At 50.8% G+C, this 18,768-nt stretch overlaps 1 protein-coding gene across 4 annotated transcripts in view; it reads right to left on the bottom strand.

Annotated features, from left to right (window-relative positions):
- The window catches only part of NACC2 (NACC family member 2), a 61,151-nt gene that overhangs the window by 9,942 nt on the left and 32,441 nt on the right, over positions 1-18,768 (bottom strand). The window lies entirely within an intron of this gene.

Genomic DNA, 18,768 nt, shown 5'->3' with positions numbered 1-18,768 from the left:
TAAACAGAAGCACAGAGCCTGGGGCTGGGGGAGGCCAGGCTGGCCCAGGAGGAGGACCTGGGGAAGCCATGTGGGGGCTGCCGTACAGGGGCCTCAGGCGGGAGGGTGGCAAGGGCAGGCCCTGGGCAGGATCACCCCAGCTCCCAGCCCCTGCGGCCGGCCGAGCCGGCAGATCCAGAACAGCCACGGGAGCCTCTTCTATTTCTGCTCTGCCATGTGCCAAGGCTGCGTGGCTAAAAATACCCTCGCCCGCAGGGCGGCGCGTCTGGAAAGGTGCTCCCAATTTCCTCCCTGCGCCTTCCCAGGCCACTCTGGCTGGGGGCGGGGCTTCAGGGCTCCTCCCTGGGTCGGGGGCCCTCTCAAGTTCCCGTGGCCGGTCACTCCCACACCCAGTGCAGGGCTGGGGGCTACGGGCAGGCAGCTGGCAGAGACCCTGTGCATTGGGTCTCCCAGTGGCCCAGTCACTCCGCGACCAGCCTCCGTGGCTGAGCTGCCGCTGTCAACAGCCCTCCTCTTTGCCCAGCAACAACTCTGTTTTCACACTTGTGGGCTCCAAATATCTTGGCCCATGGAATTTGAAGAGAAGCGCCTGAAAGAGCAATGCGCTGCCTGAATGGGGAGCTGAGCAATCGCTTTTGATGCAGGAGAGGTGAGCCTCAGCCACAAAGGTCTCCACGTAACAGTCTGGAACAGCGGCCAACCAGGGCAGACAGGGCGGCAGCGGCCTAGGACAGGCACTCTGGCCCCAGAAAACACACCACTAAGAGGGATCTGGGGCCATGCCGTGTCCCTTCCAGCAGATCCAATGGATAAAGGGTCCCCATGTGCCTCATGGCCCTACCACCACCCCCTGCCTCACGGACACTGCACCCATCCAAGCAGCAGAGGAATGGGGCCTGGGTCCCTCACGCTGAGGGGAATGAACCCAGCACAGGGGGTCGGATCCTGCAGGTTCCCTGTGCTGGGTTCAGGACTTGGACCCAGAGACACAGTAGAGGAGGGGGCTGGGGCTGGGGCGGGAGTGCTTAACAGGGGCAGACTCTGAGGCTGGGGAGATGGAAAGTTCTGGAGAGGAGGGTGGCGGCGGCCGCACAGCGTGACTGTGCTTACACCCCTCAACAGCTCATTCAGGAAGGCTAGGGTGGCAGACCTCACGTCACACGTGTTCTACCACAGTAACGCAACTTCCTAAAAGAACGAATGGGTCCACCCGAGACAGCGGGTGTTAACTACTCATTTCACAATATATGTAAGTCAGGCCTTCCTGCTGGACGCCTGAAGCTCAGTGATGGATGTCAATTATTTCTCAATAAAACCGGGGGGAAAAAATGAGTGGCAGGATGGGGCAGGCGGGACAGACCCGGAGAGCAACCGGGAGGGTCCCACTGGCCTCAGTCCCTCAACTTTCTCAGCCTCCTGTGGGTCACTTACTAGGGCTCCAAAGAAAGAATGGATCCTCTCCCCAAGCAAAAGACACTAAGACACCTGCCCCCAGATGCTGCCGTGTCAGGAGGCCCCAGATGCCTAGAAGGCGGCCCCTGGGAACCACCCCGGCGGCACCACCAGAGAACAGAGGCGACCCTACCCTCAGGGACCCCACCAGTGTGCATGGCCACTGTGGGGGACGCAGCCACCCTGGTCAGCCGCAGCGGGGCCCTGCTGAGGTCGGGCGGTGGGGCTGGGGGCACAGAGAAAGTGACGCTGACCGTGCAGACGTGCATGCCATTTGGTCAGACGATAGAATGTGAAAATGAACCCTGTTCCTTAATTATACAGAAAAATGCCACTTAAAACCAAACGGAAGGAAAAATGCTGAATCACGCTGTCTGACTTGGCCTGCAAAGCTGCCGAAACCACGCCTCTGAGGTGCAGGTGGACGGAGACATGGCTCAGCGCCCAGAAACAGAGTCGCACAGGTGCGCCTGGCCGATCTCCACAAAGGTGCTCAGGCCACTCCAGGCAGGAAGGGACGGCCTTCCCACAGACGGCGCCCGGCAGCTGGGCACACACGGGCACAACACAAGAGCAAAATCGCCCTTGGCTCTAAACCTCACCCCTTACTCAAAAATGGAGAGAATGGGTATCGTGGGCCTAACGCGGGACCCAGAGCCACATGACTTTGAAAAGAAAAGGGAAGAAAACTTGGTGACCTTGGGTTCATGACCCCAAATGCATAACCCTAAAAGAATGAACCGGTAAACGGGGTTTCACCAAAATGAAAGGAGAAGCTAGCTGAGGGGAAGGCTTGCAAATCACCAGTCTGACCCGGGACTTGCATCGAAAATACATAGGGAGCTCTCAGAACTCCACAGTAAGAAAAACGAACCAACCGATTTGAAAAAATGGGAGAAAGATCTGAACAGATACCTCACCCGAGTGTTATCAGATGATGAAGTCGCCCAGGAAAAGATGCTCTACATCATCAGCCATTAGGGAAATGCCAATTAAAACGATGGGACCCCACTACAGATTTATCAGAATAGCTAAACCCCCAAACCCCAACCACACCAAGTGCTGGTAAGGACGTGGACCAAGTGGGACTCTCATCCTCAGAGGGGAGGGTGTGGAGGGCACAGGCCTCTGAACTGCTGGCAGTTTCTGTAAAGCTAAGCACCACCTGCTGTGTGACTGGCAATCCCACAGCTGGGCACCCACCCAAGAGGCACGGGGAAGAAGGCGTCCACTTGTTCCCTGGCTGGGGAGCGCTTGCACCTGCCCTGTTAGCAAGAGCCCCACTCTGGAGACAACCCACAGGCCTGCCACAGGCCAGCAGACGGCACGTGGGCTGTCCACAGCTGGACTGCTGCCGAGCAGCAAAGGGGAAGGCTGGCCGACCACTGTGGGACCCTGGCCCACTGTGCCCACAGAAGGGGCCAGTCTCTGATGGCCACACACTGGATGAGTCCACTTGCATGACATTCTCCAAAAGACAAAACGATGGGGAAGAGAATCCTGTGGCTGCCAGGGGTTGGGTGCAGGGTGACCGTCCAGGGCAGCATGGCAGAGTCCTGGGGTGGACCGTTCTGTATCACAAAGGTTCAGGCCACAGCCCCTGCGTGCAGTGGGCTGCCCCGACCCTCCCTGGCCCCTTTCTGCTCAGCTCCAGGCAGCCTCCACTGTGCGCACACACACCACAGGCAGACCCTTGCCCATCGCTGCAGCCGCAGCTCAGCACCACCACTCCGTGAAGGGCACCCCTCCATCTGAACACACTGGGTCAGATCCCAGGAGCAGAGCAGGTGGCGGTTCCTGCAGGCGCCCCTGGTCCAGGAGGGGCAAATGGGGCGTAGGAGGCACCAGAGGCTAGGGGTCATCATGGCTGGCTTCCCTTATGCCCCCAAAGACGGAAAGGCCACCAACAGAAGGCAGTACACCACCGACTGTAAGACACGCCCCAGATGCTAAATCGTGGGGACAAAATGCATCTCAGAACCAATGAAGTATGGTTTGTCGGGTACGAAATAACAGAAGTGTGGTAGGGAAAGCCAGGAAAGAAGAAAAATAAAGGTGGAAAAAGGAACCCCAGGCCCGGAGTAGGGGGTGACCTACGTGCAAACACCAGCTTCCCAGGGCTGCTCGGGAGCCGAGACAGAGAGGGGCCGGCGGGCCTCTCAGGGTCCCATACGAGGCACAGACATAGCTGCCGGGGAAGACGTGGCTTAGAGATCAGCCCAGCACCCCAGAGAGGCACCCAGGGCAACTCCTGAACGGAGGGCCCCCAGGACCGCGGACGGTCCCCAGGCCTGCAGGGCCCACTCAGAACACTCCGAACTCCCTCTGGGCATCTCCCCACACACTCAGCCTGCCCCAGCCGGCTCCAGGCTGCCGCCACCCCTGCCCAGGCCCAGGGGGTTCTGCTGTTTTCTCTCCCAGGCCAAGTCTGGCCCTGGGAGACCCCACATGGCCCGAACTGGTCTGGCAACCCTATCCCAGCAGGGGGTCTTACTGCCCACCTGACCACATCCATTTCAGCTCTCCGTCCAGCGTCAATTCCTCAGGCCGTCTGGCGTTGTGCTCAATACACACGCAGCCTCCCTGTCCCCTGTAGATAGGCTGGACAGACCAGGCCACTATGTCCAGTGACACCAGTTGCCATGAAACACCACTGGGAAGGGAACTGTGTAAGCGTGCACACACCCGTGCATGCACACTCTGTGCGTGTATCAAACACCCAGCCGGCTGAGCGGCCCTGGAAACGGGGAGGCCAGCGGGTGGATGGGAACAACCCGCCACTGTATGATCTGTGTTCTCCAAGATGATGAGATACATTAGCCCTACAAAAGTCAAAGCATTTAACCTGTAAAATACCCCAGAGCGCCCACCGTGGACTAGGCCCTCCTCGGCAACAATGCTGAGCAATCCGTGTATTAAAAGAAAGATGCCTGGACTTTTGGGGCCAGGCCTGGGGAGAGCGACAGCCGCCGTGGGGCTGAGCAGAAAGGGGCGGCAGGGCCCAGACCTGCAGACGCCCAAGGGCCACGGCCCCAGAACTGGCTGGCACCCTGGGCGTGAGCACCCTGCTTTCCTTCAACGTCTTTGCTGGCCACTGGGCAGCATGTGTATGGAACCAGTTTCAGAAAAACAAAAGGCCAAGAAAGTAAAAAAACTGAGTCAGGAGTTTGGCATCTCACATACGGGCTGCACAAACCCTGGGTTTCAGGGCCTGCCGAGGAGGGGGTGCTTCCAGCTGCAACCCAGAAACAGCGATGGTCCAGGAACAGGGCAACCCAGGAGCACCCAGCCTGACTCACTCCGGGCAGTCATGGCGTCACTTGACCAAATCCTGCGTGCAGACCTTGGACGACAGCCCCAGACCCTCTGTGGAGCAGCGCTGCTTAGAACTCGCGAACATGTTTCCATACAATGTCCAGCTTCCAATAAAAAATCACCAGGACTATGAGAAAACAGAACCAGGTGATAAGACATCATCCCAGACCCACAGGTGATCCACAGCAGGCAGATATTGCCTTTGCATTAGGTGCTCTTACTCTGTGCAAGGAGGGTAGGTAGAGAGAGAGTTTCACCAGAAAACTAGAATCTGCAAAAAGGATCAACTCCTAGAAACAGGATGGGTTTAGGAGGAAGTCAAATAGAGCAGATGAGATTTGTAAACTGGAAAATAACTCAGTGCCAAATATCCAGACCTTAGCAGAAAAAGAAAAAAGAAATTGCAAAGTCGGAAAACAGAACTAATCGCACAGGCCACGCGGGGTGTGGCAAAAGCCGGTGCCCAGCAGGAGAGGAGGGCGTGTAGGTGAGGCACGGCGGCCCAGAGCCAAACTGATCAAAGACACGACGCCGCATGGAGAAAGTCCTCCCAGACAAGCACGAGAGGGCGGAGCGGGAATAAGTGACAAGCGGAGAAAATAAACGTGCGGATAAATATAAACACGACTATTTAAAACAACAAGAGGCTCGGCGGCAGGGCTGACAACGTCCGCAGAACGGATCCACACGCACGGAGCTGGTGTCGAGGGTGGGGGCAGAGGCAGGTCTTGGGTAAGGACGACTCAAGGTCAGGAGGGATGCTGGGGCCGCCAGCCCCGCAGTGAGCCGTGTGCACACTCCCAGGTGGGGAAGGGGAATCACAGAATACAACGGATGACTCACCAGAGAGAAGGGGAACAGAGACACCGAAGCTCAGAGGCACGAAGGGGAAACTGTTCCTGCCGTGGCAGAGGAGACCCAAAGGTGGCCGCCATCACCCGGGATGACCGGCACTCTGACGAAAAAAGTTTAAGGTCGGATAAAATGACAAAGCCCAAGAGACCATCTGAAAAGGACGGAAAAGGGCTGGAGGCAAAGCCAACAGCAGCCGGCGGCCATGCAGACCACGCAGGCTCACAGCAAGAGGCGCCCCTTGTGCTCAGCAGAAAGTCCCATGGCGGGAAGCGGACCAGGGCAGCGGCAGGCCCAGCCCACGGGAATGACCGCCCCAAATCACACCCTCAGAGCAACTGGCAGAGGCTAAGGAGAAATGGGCAGATCTACAGCCGCCATCTCCTCAGCCAACAGAAGATAAAAACAAATTTAAAAGAGCAAGAGATTTTACTGTATTGGGGCAGCTTATAAGGCTGAGCAACGCAGAGTTGTCTGCGGTGCACATGCACCACGGGGTCAAGTGAGTCTCAGAGCCACGAAGTGGTCTGAATACCTTCTAAGACCACAGGGAATTTAATTCAGAACTTTTAACAGAAAGATCAGAAAACCCAAAACATGTTTGGGAATTAAGCAGCACACCACGATACTACTCAAGTGTCAAGGCAAAAAGAAACCATTCATACATTTGAATCTATTTTTAACTGAATGACAATGAAAATATGACATGTGTTGGATAGAATGAAGACAGATTGAGCAGTGAATGGACAGCCCTGCCTGCATATATCTTACAGGGCTGAGAAATCAACAATCTAAAGAGCCATGTCAAAAACTAGGAGAAGAATAGCAAATTAAAGCCAGAGGAGGCAGAAGCAAATTGAAATTAAAACATATGCAAGTTTATGTGACAGAGAAAAAATCCCCAAGTTTGGTTCTTTGAAAAAGACCAACGTAATGGAACATGTCTAGCAAGTCTGAACGAAGACAAAATGGGGCAAAAGGCACAAATTCATGGCAGTGAGGTCCCTGTGCAGCATGGCACAGCCCGCGGAACAGCGGTCAGCCAACAACTTCTAACACGAAGCGCCAGACAGATGCCTCAGGCCATCTGGGGACACCCGAGCATGTCTGGCTCCTGGGGCACATCCTTCTTCGTTTCTGTTCTTTTTTTTCTTTCTTTAAAACTATAAACAGCATCCTTTATTTGTGGGCTGTACAAAAACAGGCCATGGGACAGGCATGCTCCATGTCACAATCTGCCACTCCCTGGGACAAACATTAAGAGGACAGTAGGAACAAACTCACACCAGTAAGTCTGGAAGTGGACGAGGCTGACAAACCTGCAGAGAAGCCCAGGGGACCGCACCTGGCGGGAGGGGAAGAGGCCCCCTGCCCGTCCTTCCTGCAGAAGCCTCCGGAGCCCAGCAGCACACCTGTGAAGGGTTTCCCACACTGAAGGCAGACATGGCCCAGTCAGACACAAAGTCTTCCAGATCATTAAAAAAACAGGGAAATTCATTTTAGGAGGCCAGATAAACTTGACAGCAGAACTTAAGACATTAAAGGAAATTTAGAGGGTAAGCCGCCTCATCCACGTGGTGGCAAAAGTCCTCAAGAAAGTATCAGCAAATCAGAAAAGCAAGGTTCAACCCACACTGCCGGCGGCCAGTCACCGAGCTGATAAACCACTGGGCTTCCATGGCTGTCCAGGCCCTTCTTCTGACCCCCTGCCTCCTCTGAGGTGTCTTCACCAGCGCCCACACTCAGTGTGCCGGGTGTGGGGTGGGGAGAGGCGGGGGAGGCCTTCAGCAGGCTTCCCAACGTTGAGGCTGGAGCTCAGGACAAGTGTGGGAGGGGGTCACCCTCTGCAGAGCCCTGAGGCCTGCTCAGGTTCTGGCCAGGGAGAGTGTTCCCTCTATTTAGCAACTGCTGGACACCAGGCCTTCCACAGCCTTCCCTGCCTCGGGCCCCCTTCCAGGCCTCTAACACAGGAGGACCTGACACCTCAGGAGAGCCACACAGAGGGACAGAACAAGGGAAGCTGAACCCAGAGGCTTCGTCACCAGTAGGCCGCACTCACTCCAGGAGGGCAGGTTTCTGTACTATTTGGAAAGGCAATCAGTGTAGCTCACAACATTAACCAGAAGAGGAGACCATGCTGCCACCTCAACTTCAGAGAAAGAGCTTTTGTTAAAACTCAACATTTATTTATAAACTGTTAGGAAAAGGAAATTCCTCGGTCTGATAAAGTGTATCACAAAAAGGCCCGGAGCAAACAGCCTACTAAAGACGAAATACTGAAAGCTTTTCCTGACTTTGGAAATGAGTCAAGGGTGGGTAGGAAGTTCTGGCCAGGACACTCGGGCAAGAAGACAAACAGGATAAAGACAGACGAAAGAAAGAAAACTGCCACTGTCGGCAGATGCCATGACTGTGCAGAGAGAAAATCCAGAGGGATCTGCAGGTAAACTACAAGGATGATTGAGCCAGGTGGCCAGATTGGTTGTTTTTAATAATCGACTTTGTTTCCTGGTACTAGCAACAATAAAAAAAAATAGAAATTAAATACCATGTAGATTAAAACAGAAAAACTGACTTCAAGGAATCAATCTAATAAGAGAATGCAGAAATCCTTTTACAAAATATTCCCAAGAAAAACTGAAGATGTAAGTAAACAGAGGGATACACCCAATATTGTAAGGCTACCCATCAGCTCACCCCAGATGGAGCCAGAGAGTCGATGAAATCCCAGCCAAATCCCAGCAGGTATTTGTGTGGCACTTGACAACCTGACCCTGAAAGGCACATAAAGATGGCCAAGGCATATCCACTGTGCGAAGAAACCCGAGAGCTGCACTGGGTTGAAATTAAGAGGATCTGTCCTGACACAGGGGATGCAAAGAAGCTGACACACAATAGAGTTCAGACAGAATCACATATTTTACAGATGTCTCTAATAAACGGAGGGGACGGGATGTCCCAGTGCCACGGTGGGTGGACGAGCTCGGTGGAAAGTGCAGATCAACTGGAAAGTTGCACAGGAAGGAGATGAATCTCGGGTTCTACGTCACACTGCATCGAAGAAAGTCAATTCCAGATATGCTGCAGATGTGAACGCCTCTAACAAGGAAGCAGGAGTCAGAACCTGGCCTGTCATGGGGAAAAGCAGGCATAGGGAAGGCCCCCAGGGTGCTGAATCACATCTGGAGATACTGGCACGGACTCATGATTTTTACATATGTAATTCCTAGCTCAGACTGATAAAAGGCTACAAGACACCCCAGCAACATTAAGCAAACCTGTCGCCAAGATCTTGGTTTCTAAATACCACCAAACCCCACTAAAATGAGAAACAGCTGATTCCTAGGCTGGGAACAGAAAGTATAAGATTAGCCTGGAATGTTCTGCTCAACAGGACAGTAGGGAAATGCTTAAAAAAAACCTAGTTATACTAATGCTAAATAAGTAATAGCAGTCAGTGACAGAATGGAGCAAGTAAGTGGGGGGCAGAGGGAAGCCCTTCCCCACGAGAACACCAACCGATAAAAGCAGGAGCTATGGGGTCAGAAATAACCATTCCGCACCCATCAAAGTGATCGATCCTGGCAAAAATCATCAGTGACTAGGACATGTGGCGGGTGAGGAGCTGATGATGCCGAGGTCACCACAGCCGAGCGATGAAAGGCAACACTGCAAACACAGCCAAGTGCACCATTTGCCTCTTGATACAACCCGCTGAGGACGCAGCACCACCGCCTGGGATCCCAGCAGAAATGCTCAACCTGAATCCAGTCATGAGCAAAACGAGACAGACCCAAGCATGGGGACGGCTACCATATAATTACACTGTACTCCTCAGAGAGGAAAGGGTCACGAAGGACAGCAGCTGAGAAACTGTTCCAGAATGAAGGGACCAAAGAGGACAACCACCGAATGCAACGTATGGCTCTGAACTCAACACTGGATCAGAAAGACCACGGCATTGCTATAAAGGACAACAGAGATGACTGGGGACACGGACACATGAACTGTAAACTACATGACAGCCCCGTGTCAAAACCGAATTTCCTAAGTCTTGAACACTGTATTGTGTTTATGAAAGAGAATGTCTTTGCTTGTAAGAGATGCTCAGTATCTTGTGGCAAAGGAGCATATTATCTTCAACTTGCTCCCAAATGGTTCAGAAAAACAAAACAAAAAAACCCTGTATGTGTAAAGACAAGAAGGATGATAAAGCAAATGTGGCAAATTCTTACTAGTTAGTGAGTCTCAGTGAAGGGTAAGCAGGAATTCTTTGTATTTATCTTGAAACATTTCTATAAATTTAAAATAATTTCAAATCAAAGTTGCTTTACGTAAAAAAAAAAAAAGAATACATAGAGGAACATCACAATGATCTAGGTGTAAAGAAAGATTTCCCTAAGCAAAATTAAAAATCTGCTATTGATAAAGAAAAAATAAACTTCACTACACCAAAATTACATTAAGAAAATGAAAAGTCTTAAAACTACAATGAGGTATCACCTCACACCAGTAAGGATGGCTGCCATCCAAAAGACAAACAACAACAAATGTTGGTGAGGCTGTGGAGAAAGGGGAACCCTCCTACACTGCTGGTGGGAATGTAAGTTAGTTCAACCATTGTGGAAAGCAGTATGGAGGTACATCAAAATGCTCAAAACAGACTTACCATTTGACCCAGGAATTTCACTCCTAGGAATTTACCCTAAGAATGCAGCAATCAAGTATGAGAAAGATCAGTGCACCCCTATGTTTATCACAGCACTATTTACAGTAGCCAAGAATTGGAAGCAACCTGAATGTCCATCGATAGATGAATGGATAAAGAAGATGTGGTACATATACACAATGGAATACTACTCAGCCATAAGAAAAGGGCAAATCCAACCATTTGCAGCAACATGGATGGAGCTGGAGGGTATTATGCTCAGTGAAACAAGCCAAGTGGAGAAAGAGAAATACCAAATGATTTCACTTATCTGTGGAATATAAGAACAAAGGAAAAACTGAAGGAACAAAACAGCAGCAGAATCACAGAACTCAAGAATGGACTAACAGGTACCAAAGGGAAAGGGACTGGGGAGGATGGGTGGGTAGGGAGGGATAAGGGGGGGAGAAGTAGGGGGGTATTAAGATTAGCATGCATGGGGGGGTAGGAGAAAAGGGAGGGCTGTACAACACAGAGAAGGCAAGTAGTGATTCTACAACATTTTGCTATGCTGATGGACAGTGACTGTAAAGGGGTTTATAGGGGAGACCTGGTATAGGGGAGAGCCTAGTAAACATAATATTCATCATGTAAGTGTAGATTAGTGATACCAAAAACAAAACAAAACAAAACAAACAAACAAAAAAAGGGCAGTTCCTGTGTGGTAACCTCCAATGAGTTCTACACAAGGGTATAAAGGGCATATAAAAGTGTAGGCAAAGGGTCTGTTTGTGTTTATACAGAAGATCAAAGCCTAACTGGGCTACCCCGAAAATGAACTACGATACAGTATGAAAAAGAACTTCCAACACCAGCACTCTCTGGAAGACTCATGCCAGAAGATGATCATCAAAAAACCCCAACAAAGATCCACGCACTGCTACAGCTGTAGATGCACTCATCCCACCAGCTCCTGGACTTGCCATGGGAATGAGGAAGGAGATATCTAAGCTGGCCTGTGCATACAGTAAAACAACAAATTTGACTGGATCTATACTGTTGGAACTCAACCAAGAATTAGGAGAAGTGCAAATTGTAGCGCTCCAAAATCTTACAACTACAGACTATTTACTGTTAAAAGAACTTAAGGGATGTGAACAGTCCCCAGGAACGGGTTGTTCTAGTTTATCTGAATTCTCTCAGACTGTTTAAGTTCAGTCGGACAATATCCACCATATCATAGATAAGTTTTCACAAATGCCTAAGGTGCCTAACTGGTTTTTTTGGTTTCACTGGAGATGGCTGGTAATTACAGGTATGCTTTGGTTATGTAACTATATTCCTATTATGTTAATGTGTGTGAGCAATTTAAGTAGTAGCTTAAAACCTATACATGCTGAAGTTATTCTACAAGAAGATATGTCAAAGAAATAATCAATCTTCCCATGTTTTCTGCCGCCTGCTACTTCTATAGCTTTTCTTCTTCCTTCCTAATTACAACCCTTAAATAGAATTCGTGCCTCATATCAAATTTACCGAGTATCATAATTCTTCCAAGTGGTAAAGATACCTCAAGACAGATGCTGGGCATAGAAGCTACAGGGCATAACCATGCAAAGAAATAGAAAGCTAACCATTTCAAACAATAAGGCTTCCCTCTCACTTACCAACTTCACATTTCCCTGTATGGCCCCGGAAGATGACTGGTTAGCCAGAGACGGGTAAGATTCCTCAAGGGAGGAACAACCTAAGACAGGCACAGTCGCAGGGGGATCATCAGGTGAGAAATTGGGGATCAACAGAGGTGAGGCTTAGAACCTCACCCCCCCTGTTCTGAGAGAAATCTTCTGCATATGTGGATGTTTTATTGCCCTGGTCTAGCTTGGATTAACACATAGTCTACAGGCACACACCTGATCATCTACATTTGCTCTCCTACAACACTAAACTATGTTTTCTACCTTTATCTTGTATCTACCTACCACTTCAGCATTTTATTAAAAATAATAATAATAAAGAGAGAAATGTGGTATCCACATATAAATCAAGTATAAAAACCAAATGAGTATTCATATTTGAACTGACTGTTTAGAGTTCATAATGCATGAGCAAAACCGAAAGTTTCTGTGATGACTGCCCTTGTACTGTTCACTATGTAACTTATTCATTGTGTAAGAATTTGTTCTCCATGTAAGAACTTGTTTGTTATGCCTCAGAAGATTGGAGACTGACGAAAATTAGGCTTGGGGTGGATTAATGATTGTGCATTGAGCATTGACTCCCCTATACAGAATTTTATTGTCGTTAACAACCATTTGATCAATAAATATGAGAGATGCCCTCACAAAAAAAAAAAAAAAAAAGGACAGACTTCCAATGGTAAAATAAATAAGTAACCGGGATGTAATGGATAGCGTAAGGAATATAGTCAAGATATTGTAACAGCTTGGTAGGGCGATAGCTGGAACCTAGAGTTATGTATATAAATGTTTTATCACTGTGTTGTACACTTGAAACTACAGTAATGTAATACTGTGCGTCAACTACCCTTCAATAAAAAATAATTATCTACAAAAAAAAAAAAAAGAAAATGAAAAGTCAAGTTACAGCATGGGAGAAGATATTTATGACATATAGGTCTGGCAAAAGAGGCCTATTCAGAGTATACAAAACTCATGAGATGTGGGAAAAGAAGACAACTCACACGACCAACAGGCAGGCCAGAATCAAACAGGCGCCTCATGAACGAGGCCGTCCAAGTGGCTGAGACTGTGAAAAGGGGCTCAGCATCATTCTCGTTAAGGAATTCAACTTAGCCCCACTGTGAGACTCAGCACAGGAAACTTCAGGTGCTCAACAGTGTACCCTGCACAATGTCCCGTATCCATTAAAAATTAGTAGATACACGAAGAACCACAAAAAGGCAATCCTAAGGAGAAAAATCCATTGGTAGAAACCAATCAGGCAAAACAAGGATGGCACTGGCAGAGGCTTTAACACCAGCTGCTATAAACATGATCAGAACTTCTTCAGCAATGTAAAAAAACGGAACTCAGTGAGTGGAGAAATGGAAGGTATAAGTAAAAACAAAATGGAACTGCAGAAGATTAATGAACATGAAGAAATGACAACACAAGCGATTCAATCTAAAGCTTAGAGAGGAAAAAGGCTAACGAGATGAATAAATGAGGCCTCCATGATCATGGGGGTAAAAACGTGTTTAGTTCAAGTTCTGGGGGGAGAGGCCCAAAGATGTTTGAAGAAATAAGGGCATCACCCACATGTCCAAAAAGCTCAACAAAACCTAAGCAGAATAAACACAAAGAAAACTACACAATGGTACACTGTAATCAAATGGCTAACAACCAGAGATAAAAGCAGCCTGTAAAGGTACAATCCGTACAGAGGAGTGCAGAGAATGACTACGATTTCCCCTGAAAAAAGAATGCAATTCAGAAGACAGGAGGATATCCTTTACTGAAAGGAAATTAATAACAATAATAAGTCTAGAATTCTATACCCAGTCAAAATACCCTTCAAAAATGAAGGTGACAATTGCACAACGAAAACAGGTTTTGTTGTACATAAACTATACTTCAATCAGGCAAATTTTTTAAAAGGTGATATAAAGACCCTTTATAATTTCTCAGAATTCATTACTAGTCCATCACTAGGACTGTAAGAAATGTTAAAGGAAATTCTTCCAACAGAAGGAAAATGAAATCAGATGGAAACACCAATCTACACAACATGAGGAACTGGACTTAAAGATGTAGGTATCAGAGGGCTCTTTTCCATATTTAAAATTTCTTCGAAAGAAAATTGGACATTCAAATGGAAGAAAAAAAAAAAGGAATCTTAACCCATACCTCAAACATTAACTCAAAATGGGCCATAGGCAACGTAGAAAACCCATGGCCATAAAACATCTACAAGAAAAGGAGAAAAAATTCTTCTTATCTTGTTAGATAAAGACTAAATGCAACACCAAAAGCCCGATCTGTAAGAATGAAAAGACAGTCTGGGAGAAAATGTTTATGAGTGGCACATCCAACACAGGACTTCTCTCCAGAATATATAAGGAATGCACAATACTCAACAATACTCTGTATGTTTAATACTCACCCAATAAAAAGGGCAAAAGATTCAGAGGCACTTGGACCAGAGTTGATAAAAGATGACAAATACATACGAGACATGTTCAACATCATTAGACATTAGAGAAATACAAATTAAAATCAGTGAAAATACTATTTCAGACCTTCAAGAATGACTTTTAAAGAAAGACAAAACCAAGTGCTGGTGGGAACATGGAACAGTTCACTGCTGGTTGCAGTGTAAAATAACAAAACTAGTTTAGACAAGAGTTTGACCAATTTCTTACAGTTAAATGTACTCACCAAGTGACCTGCAGTTTCACTTTTAGGTTAAGTTACCCAAGAGAAATGAACCCCACAGGGCATGCAAAAACCTGTACGCACGTCTTTGCAGCAGCTTAATCCATGGTTACTAAGAACTAGAAACAGCCTAAATGTCCTCTAACTGGCAAATGGAAAAATGAACTGTGGTGTGGTCACACATGGAATACTATGCAGCAATAAAGAACGAACGAGGGATTCACACAAGAGCTCAAATGGTCTAGAACACTGTGCCTAAAAAGGTACACAGCAGGATCCCTATGCCTGAAACAGATCCGTAGTTCCAGGAGTTAGGAGACAGGGAAGGAAGAGAGCAAAGGGGCCACACGAAGGAGTTTTCAGGGTGAGGAAACAGTCCCGTATCTCCATTATGGAGCTGGTCTCGTGCTTCAGTCTCAGCCACGTGAAGTCTCTAGGAAATGCACTTTAACACACTGGCGGGTTAACAGCAGAAAGATGTAAAGAAACAGCAGCACACAAGCACTGTACAGAAGAAAGCTGGACTGTCTATATTAATATCAAAGTATACTTCAGAAATAGATAAATCCCATGAACAATACAAATTACCATGGCTGGAACAAAGAGAAATCTGATTAGTTCTATATCTAAAGTAATGAGAAATTTGTGATCAAAAACTTTCCACAATTCACAACAACAAAACAATGCAGACCCAGGAGGCATCAGAAGTGAAGGAATTTTTTTTTTATTGTGAATGGGGTTTGAACTTTATCAAATGTTCTTTGTTCCCCTATCAAAATGATTATGTGGATTCTCTCCTTCATTTTTACTGAGGTGGTGTATTTCATCAGTCAGTTTGCAAATGCTGAGCTGCCCTTGCATTCCTGGGATAAACCCTGTCTGGTCATCAGGTAATAGGACCTGATGAAATCACATTAAACTTACATAAACTCTTCCAGAAAACAAAGAAGGGACCATAAGGTTGGCACTATCCTGACACCAAAACCAAAGACAGTATAAGAAAACTACAGATAATTAACCTTAACAAACACAGATGAAAAATTCCTTAAGAATATCAGCAAACTGAACACAGAGATGTATAAAAACCCTAATATCTGTCCACGGCATAGGAGGACGTCAGCGACCAAGGGAACTGGGGACCAGCCCTTAGAACCACATGCACGGATCTGAAAACACGGAGTGAAAAAGGTGGAAAATAAAAGACTCCATTCTGTATGGCTGCATTTCCGGAGACTTAGAAAAGGCAAAGCCACAGGGACAGAAAACAGTAGGTGGGGCCAGGGGCCCAGGGCCGGAGGGGGAAGGACCCAGGGACACGCTGGGGTTAAAGGGTCTGCATCCTGACTGTGCAATGGCACTTGATGGGCTGCCACCACCAAACTCATCACCTGTGCCCTGGTACGTCAGATTGTGTAGAGCACATGCAGCTCTCTCCCCGCTGTGTGGGACCCCCAAGCGGCAGCCCTTGAGCTTTGGACGCCGGGCGGGAGCCTGCAGAAGGGCACTGTGCTGTGGTGGACATGGGGACAGCTGCAGGCCAGGCCCGAGCCTCGGCCCATCCATAGGATGGGACAGCAGCAGTGATGACCTCACGGGTCATGCTGGAAGCACCCGGCAAGGCGCAGGGCTGGCCCAGGAGCCTGTCCTTCCGGGGCAGGCAGGAGCCATCAGCAGCTTCTGTAGGAGCAGGCAGAGCCCAGGAACACGGGTGCTGCACATGCCAGAGCCTGCCCCCAGTGGGCCACTCAGGGCCACCAGCACAGCACCCACAGGGGCCCCTCCTGGGAAGGGTTAACATGGTGACACACGGCTGGTGCATCAACACCAAGGGGCGCCTTTGTCTCAGACACCCACGGGGGGTAACATCTGGCTGCGTCAAGGACGGGCTGGGCCTGCCGCTCAAGGTGCTCAGGACGCTGGCCCAGGGTGCAGCGGCCTGCCCAGGGGTGGCGCCCTCCCTACCCAACAGAGAAAGGGGCGGAGCCCCAGGCTGGCATGGAGACGCCTCTCCTCCTGGCCCTGTTGGCACAGCCTGCCCGGCCCTCACTCCTGGGGCCCAGGGGTGCCTGTCCTGCCTCGTTATCATCCGGGCTGGGGTGACAGAGGCCACTCCAGCCACGACTGAATACTTGGTCAGTGTCCAACGAGCGTGGTTGGTGGAGCCCGGGAGAAGACCCCTTACGGCCCTCAGACTCACCCACCCCCCCTAGACCAACGCAGCGCCCCCCACTCTCCCCGCCTTGACTGGGGAGGCCCCTCACCCCAGCAGGGCAGCTGACATGCAGACACCCTCCGACCCTCAAGGCCAGAGCAGCGGCTTCACAAAGCTCCCAAGGGGACCTGCCCCCATGCCACACCCTGTGGGCAGAGGGCACCCAGCCCTGAGACCAGGCAGGGCAAGCCTACTGCAAGGCAGGGCAGAGTGTCGGGCACGCTCGCCCCACCGACCCCCACTCAGGACCTGCCTAAGAGCCACAAACTAGAGACCACCCGGGGGTCCCTACTCTGCCTCCACCAGAGAACGAGAAGGGACCCAGAGGAACGGAGGGTGCACGGGGTGGAAAGAGGCGGGGGCTGCGGCAGGGGGCCGACAGCCAGCCGCCTTCATCCGTAACAGTTAACGCCCTGAGTCCCAGAGCCAGAGGCCCGTCTCACGGGGGCCGCACGGTGCCTCGTGGGCGTGAGGACGGAGACCGAGTTCATTGGTGGGCACCCTGTGCTTTCCTGCATGAAGAGCACCGGCCAGAGACCCCTGAAGGTTGCTCAGGCCAACCTCTCTGTTGGCAGGTGGGGAACCTGAGGCCAGGAAGGAAAAGGGCCTCCCAAGCTTCCTTACGCCCCAGGGGTGCATCGGAGAACATTCCAGATTCCACCTGCTCCAAGAGAGCCCTGCCCAGCCCCCTGTAGCCACTGAGGTGGCCCGGGGTAAGGAAGTCAACACCCGAGGGGCGGCCAGCCTTTGGGGACAGCCCCCTGTGCCTGCTCGCCTCCACGACCCCCTCCCCCACACCCTCTGCCCAGCACGCCCAGTGCTGGGCGACGGCCAGCGACGTCACTGCCAGTAACCTAGATTCTAACCAAGAAATCACCCCCCCCTCCCTGCCCCACTTACGGGCTCACCGAGGAGAAAGCCCGGAGTGCAGCATCCTGGGCCGGCTGGAGGCGGGGCTGACCCCCTTGCCCTGCTGCCCCTGGGACTCCCAGCTCCCCACCACCCCATCCTACCTCCAACGCCCCGGCGAGGTGGGGCAAGGGGCTCTGATGGCCACAGGACTCCCTCCTGTCACCAAGGCATGGTGTGCCCCGCAGACGCTCAGCCTTGGGGGGCCTGTGCCCCCAGCCTCAGCAGGACCCTGCACCTTGTCTGAGGGCAGGGGAGTGGGTGGCTGGTGAGAAGCCCAGTCACCGTGAAGACAGCGGGGCAGCTCGGGGCAGCCTTGCCTCCCAACTCCGCCCTGGTCATTCCACGGCCCCGTCCCACTGGCTCCTTGGAGACCTGAGGGCACAGGTGGGTCACTGTCCAGGTGAGGGACAGGCGCACTCAGCCGGGCTTCGGCACACATCCGCACCAGTGACCCAACACCTGTCCATCCAGGCCGTCACTCTTCCAGCCGTGCGAAGGCCCAAAGCCCCTCCCAAGGAGCCGGCCATGCAGAAAGGACCCCAGGGAGGCGTCTGGAGCACAGGGACCTCTCCTGGCTCCACGGTGCACCATCGAGGGCCACCAGCAGGCAGTCCCCGACCCCGGGCCCTTGGCAGATTCCGCTGCCTTGACCTCTCCAGAGCCCTGTCCAGGGACTGTGGGGGTCTGTCCTGGGCCACTGCGGCCTGGGAGCACCCTTCCCCCACCTCCCCAGTGGCCGACAGCAGGCAGCAGAGGAAACAGCACATGGCAGGACAGGTTCCCTGAGGTCCCTGCGAGGCCTGAGCCCAGCGGGCCCTCACTAGGGCCGAGCCGGAGCCTGCAGGTTTCTTGATATCGGCAACACTGGCCTATCTCTTCCTTCTACCACTAAAAAGGGGGATCTGCCTGCCAGTGTCCTGTGGAAATCTCGCAGATATTACTACATACAGCTTCTGAGACAGACCCAGGCTGAGCAGCCA

The sequence above is a fragment of the Manis pentadactyla genome, chromosome 3, assembly GCF_030020395.1.
Source record: "Manis pentadactyla isolate mManPen7 chromosome 3, mManPen7.hap1, whole genome shotgun sequence".
NCBI classification, from domain to species: Eukaryota; Metazoa; Chordata; class Mammalia; order Pholidota; family Manidae; genus Manis; species Manis pentadactyla.
This window is presented reverse-complemented; position numbering and strand designations above follow the sequence as displayed.